At 31.5% G+C, this 8,427-nt stretch overlaps 1 non-coding gene and 1 pseudogene across 1 annotated transcript; one reads left to right on the top strand and one right to left on the bottom strand.

Annotated features, from left to right (window-relative positions):
- The first annotated feature begins 494 nt into the window (after positions 1 to 494).
- Positions 495 to 600, top strand: LOC114413874. The gene has a single exon (XR_003667018.1). It is a non-coding gene; the product is annotated as a small nucleolar RNA R71 (small nucleolar RNA).
- Positions 601 to 3,406: 2,806 nt separating this feature from the next.
- LOC114411198 lies at positions 3,407 to 6,613 on the bottom strand (annotated as a pseudogene).
- Between the last annotated feature and the right edge of the window lie 1,814 nt (positions 6,614 to 8,427).

Raw genomic sequence — 8,427 nt, forward strand, 5'->3', positions numbered from 1 at the left:
TTGATTATTTTGGTAGGAAAAGTTAGGATAACTCCTCCACTCTGGGTTGTATTGTATGTATTCAAATATGGATAGAATATCTTTGCCTACGAGTAGTCACATTAATTGTGGGTTAAAGCCATATTTTCTATCTACTCCTTTGCTTAGATGAGATTCCTTCTTGGCAATGTATAGTTGTATGTCACTACAAATGACAAAGCTTGCAAGAAATATTAATAGCACCTACTAAATTAACATTGGATTTTTTTTATAAATTTTTTACTTAGAGCATCAAATTTCTCCGTCAACTTATAAACATCACTCACCTCATACTTACATAGAGCCACTCTTCTTGAGTAGTTTTCCTTTTTGCTCTTCCATTGGCTATAGTTTGAAGCCACAACCTCAAGAATTCCAACAATGACTTCCTTTAGTGGGTTGTTCATAAAAGTTTCACTAGTTGTGGAGTCTAAAATCATTTTACTTTAGTGAATTGGATTTCCCACCACTACTTAAATCCATGATGCAATCATAGTTCTAACAAGACTTTATACCACTCCCATGCTTCATATAGGGAATTCACCACCCCTCTGGTGGAAATTGGTGATTTGTATCCTCACCCAATTAGTCTTGGAAGGTGGGTAGAATCTAGGAAAGCTTGTTCACATAATTTCAAAGTAGTAATTACATCCATGGTTATCAAACTCATGAGTCAACTCGTAGACTTGGACGAGTTTGTGAGTCTAGTTGCCCTTCATGAGTCAACTCACTTTTTGAGTAGACTTGTAAAGACTCGGAGTGGACTTGTTAAACTTGTGTAGACTCATGATTCTAGGGGCGAGTTAGTGTTTCTGGTTGGAGTAAATTTTTTTAATGAAACAACACAGGCTTGTGTTCTTTTCGCATCACAATTTCGACACAAATTAGGAGACTCAAGTGAGGGTTCCTCTTTCGCATTTCACACCTTCCTTTCCTCCTCTGTGATTTGCGATTGTTGCTCGACTGTTGCTGACTCGTGCTGGTTTGGAACTACTCTTCTCACGGTCTCTTTATTTCACCAAACAACTTTTTTTAGGGCAAAGGCACATTGCTACTAATGTTTAGGGTTTCAACAAACATCTCTTATGTATTTTGAATGGTTGGGCCTCTATTTGAGCCCAACAACACATTTTTTTTGTTTTTTTTCTTCAGAAAATGTAACATATAACATATAAATTTATAACCAACTAAATAATAATTAATAATAATAATAAGTATAATAGTATTAAAAATTTTTAAAAATTATTTAAATCATAATATATAATATAACAAACTAAATAATAATAATAATAAATTAAATAAATAGGTATTTATATGTATTTTATATTTTTATTATTACATTTTTATATGAAATATACTCTTATGAGTCTATGAGTTGAGTTTGATAACCTCGATTGCATCCTTTATCCTTAAGAGTTAGAGGTAATAAGCAAAGGTGCGGTGCATAAGAAAGAGCTCTTTCATTATTTTAGAGTCTTATAAATTTCCAACAACCCTTCAATGTTGTAATTAGGGTCTTTTGATTGTGAACTGCCAAACTAGTTTTGCTCCAACATTGTAATTTTAAAATGTTTGGTGGTTACATTGGGATGGACAATCCTAGTCAGCAAACTGTAGACTATGGGTGCAAAGTAAGCCTTGAATGGGTGTTCGCTTGATTGGATGCCATGGTGGTAATGAGGGAATAATAAATAAGAAAGATAATTAAAAAGAATTAAGAGAATAAAATTTTGTTCAAATCTATTAAATAGCAATTAAAAAAATCAAAATAGCACAATCATGAATGATGGTGCCAAAAACTTTCACTGCTACAAAAAAGACAAACGACGACGGTGGAAAACAACATACAAAAACGGTTTTTGCACCGTCTTTGAAGCTAATGTCGTTGATAGTTAAGACTTTCAACGACAGTTCTATAAAACCCGTCTTAGAAAAATGTTGTTTTCTAAGGCGGTGGTTAGCTAAACACCATCTTAGAAAGGTACATTTCTAAGATGGTTGTTAGCTAAGCAACGTCTTAGAAAGATTAGCTAATGACCATCTTTGAATGTTATTTTGAAAAAAAAACATTAATTTTAAAAAATAAAAGCATTATTATGAAATGACCAAAACAACATTAAAATGATAAAAACAATTTTGTTAGTTAGCTGAAGTTTTGTCTATAAATACATTAAAATAATAAAAACAAGCATTATTATAAAAACAATTTTCTATTTCACCACCTAAAACAAAGTAAAAAAGGTAGAAATTCAAAAGCAACTACCTGCAAAGGGAATAACAACTTCCACTAAAAAACTCTCGATTTCCTTGAAGACCATTTTGGTCAAGCTATTTTACAACAACTACTTGCAAAGAGAATGATTTCATTATTAAGAATTGACAATGAGGCAGAGTTATAGTAACAGAGCAATAATCAATAGGAAAATTGAGAGGAGACAAATAACTTTTCTAAGCTGAAATGCGAAGTGAAAGTTGATGAAGCCTATAATTATAAAAAAATTAAACTCAATACATGGGATGGAATTCTACCTTAGTTTCCGAATTACAGTTCCAAGGCTCAGTAAAAAATTAAACAAAAAAAAGACATACCCTAAGTACTTTCTTCTCAAAAGAAGAAAAAATAGATTTAATTCGAGCGAATTGATATGCATCAAAATATTTTCTATGTGCATAAATAATCTGCATTTAAGCATGCCATAAGCATGAATCAGTTTAACAATAAATTAGGCAGATGGTTTGCCTGAAAGTATCATCCAAAGGATGAGATTTTCAATAGCAAGATGCTCAATATCCAAAAGAGTTAACAAAAAAATCTTATATAGCAAAACAACCACATAATACTAGCAATAAGCACATTGACCAGCATTTAACCAAATGGCAATGAAGAAAAATAGCTACCTTTAGTCTGAAATTTAATAGTGGTTTTTACCAATATAGATGTCAGAAAATAATGGCTAACCCCCCACCCCCATTTCGTTTCTTATGTACATTATTGGAAGAATTCTTTTCAACCATGTCAGTACCTCTACCTAATTCTTAAATATTTTACAGAAGAGTAGTAGCCATGATAGTAGTAGCCATATAAGTTAAATAAATCAAATAATAAAATATACAAAAGAGTTCTTATATTTTATTATAAGTTGAGGGTAAAAATAAGAAATCCTTTTGTATATTTTATTATTTGATTTATTTAACTTTTTTTCCTAATTTCCTGAAACTATGTTTATGAAATTAAGATATCAAACTCAATTATGTTGAACACTTCCTTAAGCAATGCAGAATTTCTTCCTTGTGTCATGTATATATATTAACAAACACCATATGACTCAGATATCTTATGGGTAATGAAACCCCAATATTGACTTTAGTTATGACTAATGACCTTAGTTTATTTGAGCCTTTCAATGAGCATGTGGGGTAGTGCAGTTGTATCAAAGCCATCATCAATCTGTGTGTTTGACCAAGAATAATTATAGAGTTGATTATCCAGTAAAGTGGTTAAGAGGTTAAATATTCCAAAATTGGGAATATCTTGACCAAAAATTATGTGTTTGAAAATTTCCTAGAAATTAACAACAAAAAGGAATTCAAAATAGTAAACCTTGACATTGTAGAACCTACTAATACAGTCTACAACTTGCAAGAAAAAAATATTGTTATGCTCCCCTCCTAAGAATTTTGTTTTATACTTGCACTTGATATACTTAAGAGTCTTGTTTTGACTATTTCCCTAAGGTTTTCTGCACATATTAATAGCTCAAGCTCAAATCAATTTCTGCTACATCATTAAATTAAAATTTTGGAATGGATTCAAGGAATCAAAATACCTTGGCTTTTGTTGGAGTACTATGCTTAACTGTAGTTGTGCTCCCAAAGCCAAACTTATTAGGCTTTCTATTTTTTACAGGCTTCAATATTTGAAAAGAGCACACAAGTGTCTCATCAACAATCATCACAACACCAGCATTGTCAAACTCTCCACAACACTTAGGAACCGAGAAGATGTGTTCAAGTTGCATGTTAGCAAAGAATTCATATTTGTCTTCTACGACCCGTAACATGGAATATAATCATCACATCATACATTTTGATTCCTAGCCATTACAATCACATATTTAAAAGGAATATGAAACCTGATGGGCCCTACAAATCAAATCAAATCAAGATCATGCTTCTGAAGGAATTCCATCACCCTATTAGCACCAAAAGTATAGGAAACTCTGCGCTCGTACTCTCCCCAACCCCGAATGTCACTACTAGGATTAAATCAAAGGAGGTCACATAGTAGACCAATTTCAAGCACTTCAATAGGATGTTACAAACTCTTTATCTGATTCAGATTGTGTAACTCAAGAGAGAGTCCACCATGCTTACAAAGTTTGCTTTCATCAATTAGAGCTGTCATTGGCAAGCAGTTGAAACATTCTATGAATACTTTCCAAAGCCTTACATTGTACCTTCGTTTACAATCATCATAAAATCCTTAGAAGCACATTGACTCAAGTGCAAGCATAAATTTATGACCCTGCAATATGTTTACGTATCATAAAAATCACCATATCAGTGTGCATTGTTGTAACATATTCATAAAATGGAGCTGCTTGCTGGTCTACAACTTAAAGTGTCTTAACTCTTATCAAGAAGTTTATGAATCCAATAGAATTTTGTGAATATAACTAGCAGCAATTAAGATAACAATTAACATACATGTAAAAAATATACATAAAATGCATATCATGTATATCATACTTGTTTTCCAGTTGAGGCTGCATGGGAAACATTCAGATCAACAATTTATTGATATGGCATGGGTAAAGCATACTCTGTAATAAATTATATACCAGCTTTCACCAAAAAAAAAAAAAAAAATACCAACAGAAATGGCTTGTCAATCATAGTATATTAAGGTAAAAATATGTTACTATTTCTCAACCCATGGCTGAGAGCTCTACAGGATTGGCACCGTCAATTCTCATGCACTATGAATAAAAGGAATAAAAAGTTTAAAACAGCATATATCAAGGCAGTAACATATCAGGTAATGATGCATAAAAATAGCAACATAAATAGCTACTAGAAAGATGCATATCATAATATATGAAGATGAGGAATGCTAATGCTAGATTCATAACAGTTAAAATCTTCATTTTGTGAGAACTTATACCAGACCCAGTTCTAAGGAATCTGTACCCAATAGTAAACTTGTAAGTTGTCTGTAAACTGTAACCAGAATGGAAGCAGTAGAATATGGATACAGAAGATTTAATTATTATTTCAGTCCTTTAATTTCAATCATATTTAATTCAAAATTGTAACAATTACTATTATATTTAAAATTTAAATTAAGTTGTTTAGTGTTTTGGGTTTCTTAAGATGATATAGGAGTCACTTATATGCAAAGGAGTCATAAAAGAAAAATGTTATATGCTCGTTGATATAGTTTTTTATATGAAAAAATATTAATAGATAATATTAATCTTGCTGGTATATAAAAAATGAACATATATATTAGTATATCAATGGAAAGGAATGGGGGATTCACATATGCTATAACTAGTTAGAAATTACCAAATTCATGAAGCAACCCTTACTTGTTTCAACATTCCATCATCATCAATTTGTATCGAATCTACAAAATAGGTGATAAACTTAAAACTCTGATGCATTGAATCTCATATATTACTAATTATATTGTACTCTCAAATGGGGAAAATTATTTTGAACAAACATGGTAATAATTTAGAATTATAGTGTATGAGGAAGTGAAATTACTATCAAATGTTGTACACATACCTGGTCCTTTTCTCACTACCATTTCCATTTTAACTTTGGCAACAAAATTGTCTTCAGAAAATTCAGAGCCTGTGAAGAATACATTATTGTCTATTAGGCATTGATGTTGAACAAAATTGTGCTAATTTGTAATGAAATTTATACTTACTATGTTCCAACAATTCTTTTATGTTTTCACTTCTACTACTTTTGAATCCAATATTATTGCCATGCCAAAATCACTAATTTTTGGGTTCATTTCATTATCAAGTAATATGTTACTTGCCTTCAAATCTCCGTGAATCACTTTTAATCTTGAAAAATGATGGAGATAAATCAACCCATGAGCTATACCTTCAATGATGTTGAATCTTTTCTCCCAAATTATTTTTTCCCTTCTTTTAGAATCTGTTTCCGAGTAAGCATTACTTATCAAGCCACAGAGCAAACAAAACATAAACCAAAGTAAGTATTAAAATAAATATTTACAAGATTATCTTGCTCATGAAGATCACATACCAAAGAGATGAAAGTCTAAAATTTTGTTGGGCAAGTACTTATAGATTAATATGTTTTCTTCATTTTGTATGCAGAGCCCCAAAAGCCTCACGAGATTAGTATGCTGCAATTTTTCTACAAGTTCAGCCTTGTTCTTAAACTCCACCAACCCTTGCCCTGATCTACTAGAAAGCATCTTTATTGCTATTTCTTGTCCATCAGGAAGTACCCCCTGAGAATGTCCAAAACAACCCTGTCCTAACTTGTTTGCAACTGAAAAGTTGCCTGTTGCAGCAGCAATTATTGGAAAGCTAAATATCTGCATTTCATAGTTGACTTTGCCACGTTTTCTATGTCTTTTTGTTTTGTGATATACAATGTAAGCCACAGAACTGACTCCAATTTCTAATAGTAGTTCCTTCTGCTTCTTTTTTCTGTCAGCTACTTGTCATACATAAACAAAATATTTATAGCAAATCTTCAACAAAATCATCCCAAGCACCCAATAAAAGATACCTTCTATTTTGCATTTTCTCTGGATGATGCAGCACAAGTAGCCGAATATAAGTACAACAAAAACTCCTGCTATCACAATAAGCCATGCCCACCTTCAGCTTTCTACATTCATGGTAAAAAAAGTTGAAATGAAAAAGAGGGGGAAAAAGTGTGCAGGGCTTTAAAAAGAGTAAATCACCATTTTCATTCCTAGAAAATCTTTTCTATAATAATATCACATTACTCCCACGCCAAGGGTCCCCCAATGATTCTTTATCATTCAAGTTCATCCTCACAAGTCATTCAAATGCATATTTGGCATTTCAAAATTTGACTTTGCACTTATATCAGTTGCTAACTTATCACACTCTCAAGTCTTATCCCTCATTTCCCCATCCTCTCTTTGTCATACACATCGAAGCTAGCCTTTCTCTTGGCAAAATTTTCCAAATTTATCCCCTATCCTGCTCCTGAAATTTGCACATCACTCTTGTCATTGTACACAAACATGTTAACAATAGAGATTTGCATATCACTCTCTGTTGTTGACACTTCACAGAAACAGGAAAAGACCATTTGCATAATTTTCTTGCAATAGCAATAATAAAATATAATATTTACAAGTATCAAACAACCACTGTACAAAATAGAAGAGACAATCAAATCTCTTGACAAATTTATTTTATTCTTTCCTTATTTAAGCTTGGCTACCTCTGATTATGCGCTCTAAATAAGGAAACAAATCATAATTCATACATTTGTCTTTCCTTCCATTTCTAGGTTTTTTTTCCATAATACCAAATCAAATAATAATCAAAATGATAACATAATCAAATCAAATAATAATAACAATCAAGACAAGGTGGTTTCGCAAGAAAGTTCTAAACGTAAGTTAGGCAGAGCAAAAGAAGAAGAAGAAGAAGAATATGACAACACCCGTCTTTGAAAACGGTCTTGAAATCTAATTTGAAAGATGGTCTTGACAACACCCATCTTTGAAAAGTTCCAATTAATTACAGAAAACCACCGCTACTTACATGGATGGTGTTTTGATAACCGCTTTTAAATACATGTTGTAAAAAACATTTTTTAGTAGTGTTTGTATGAGAAAATCATAAGTGTACAATTGTTGTCAAGTAATAAAAATAAAATATTATATCCATATAGAATGAATTTTTAATTAGTGATTATTGCTATCAATGAATGATATGAAATGAATGAAGAGTGAAACGATTTGACATTGCAAGTTGTTGAGATTCAAAATTCAAATGAAGAGAAGCATTTAAAATCGGAAGAAAACAAATATGAGAAAACTTCTAAGATTGGAGATTCACAAAACAACCTTCTAATGGATTAATTTCTTCATCTAAGAATTGTAACCAATTCTTTTTGAAGATGAATTAACCTAAGTTGTTCTTTGTCCCCTTTTAGGAAATGAAGATTATCCAATTGAATTAACCCCTATTTTTGTAGTAACTGTGTTCATTTAAATTATTTATGGTCTTTGTTAATTCCATATATTTTTGAAGGATTAGTTAAACTTATTTTCATGATTTAAAGCCTAAGTTTTTTTCAATGGGTACAATGTCATGGTTCACCTTTCAGTTCTTTCCAACACTTATATATAAGTTTATGGAACATGGT

Source organism: Glycine soja, chromosome 5 (assembly GCF_004193775.1).
Source record: "Glycine soja cultivar W05 chromosome 5, ASM419377v2, whole genome shotgun sequence".
NCBI lineage: Eukaryota > Viridiplantae > Streptophyta > Magnoliopsida > Fabales > Fabaceae > Glycine > Glycine soja.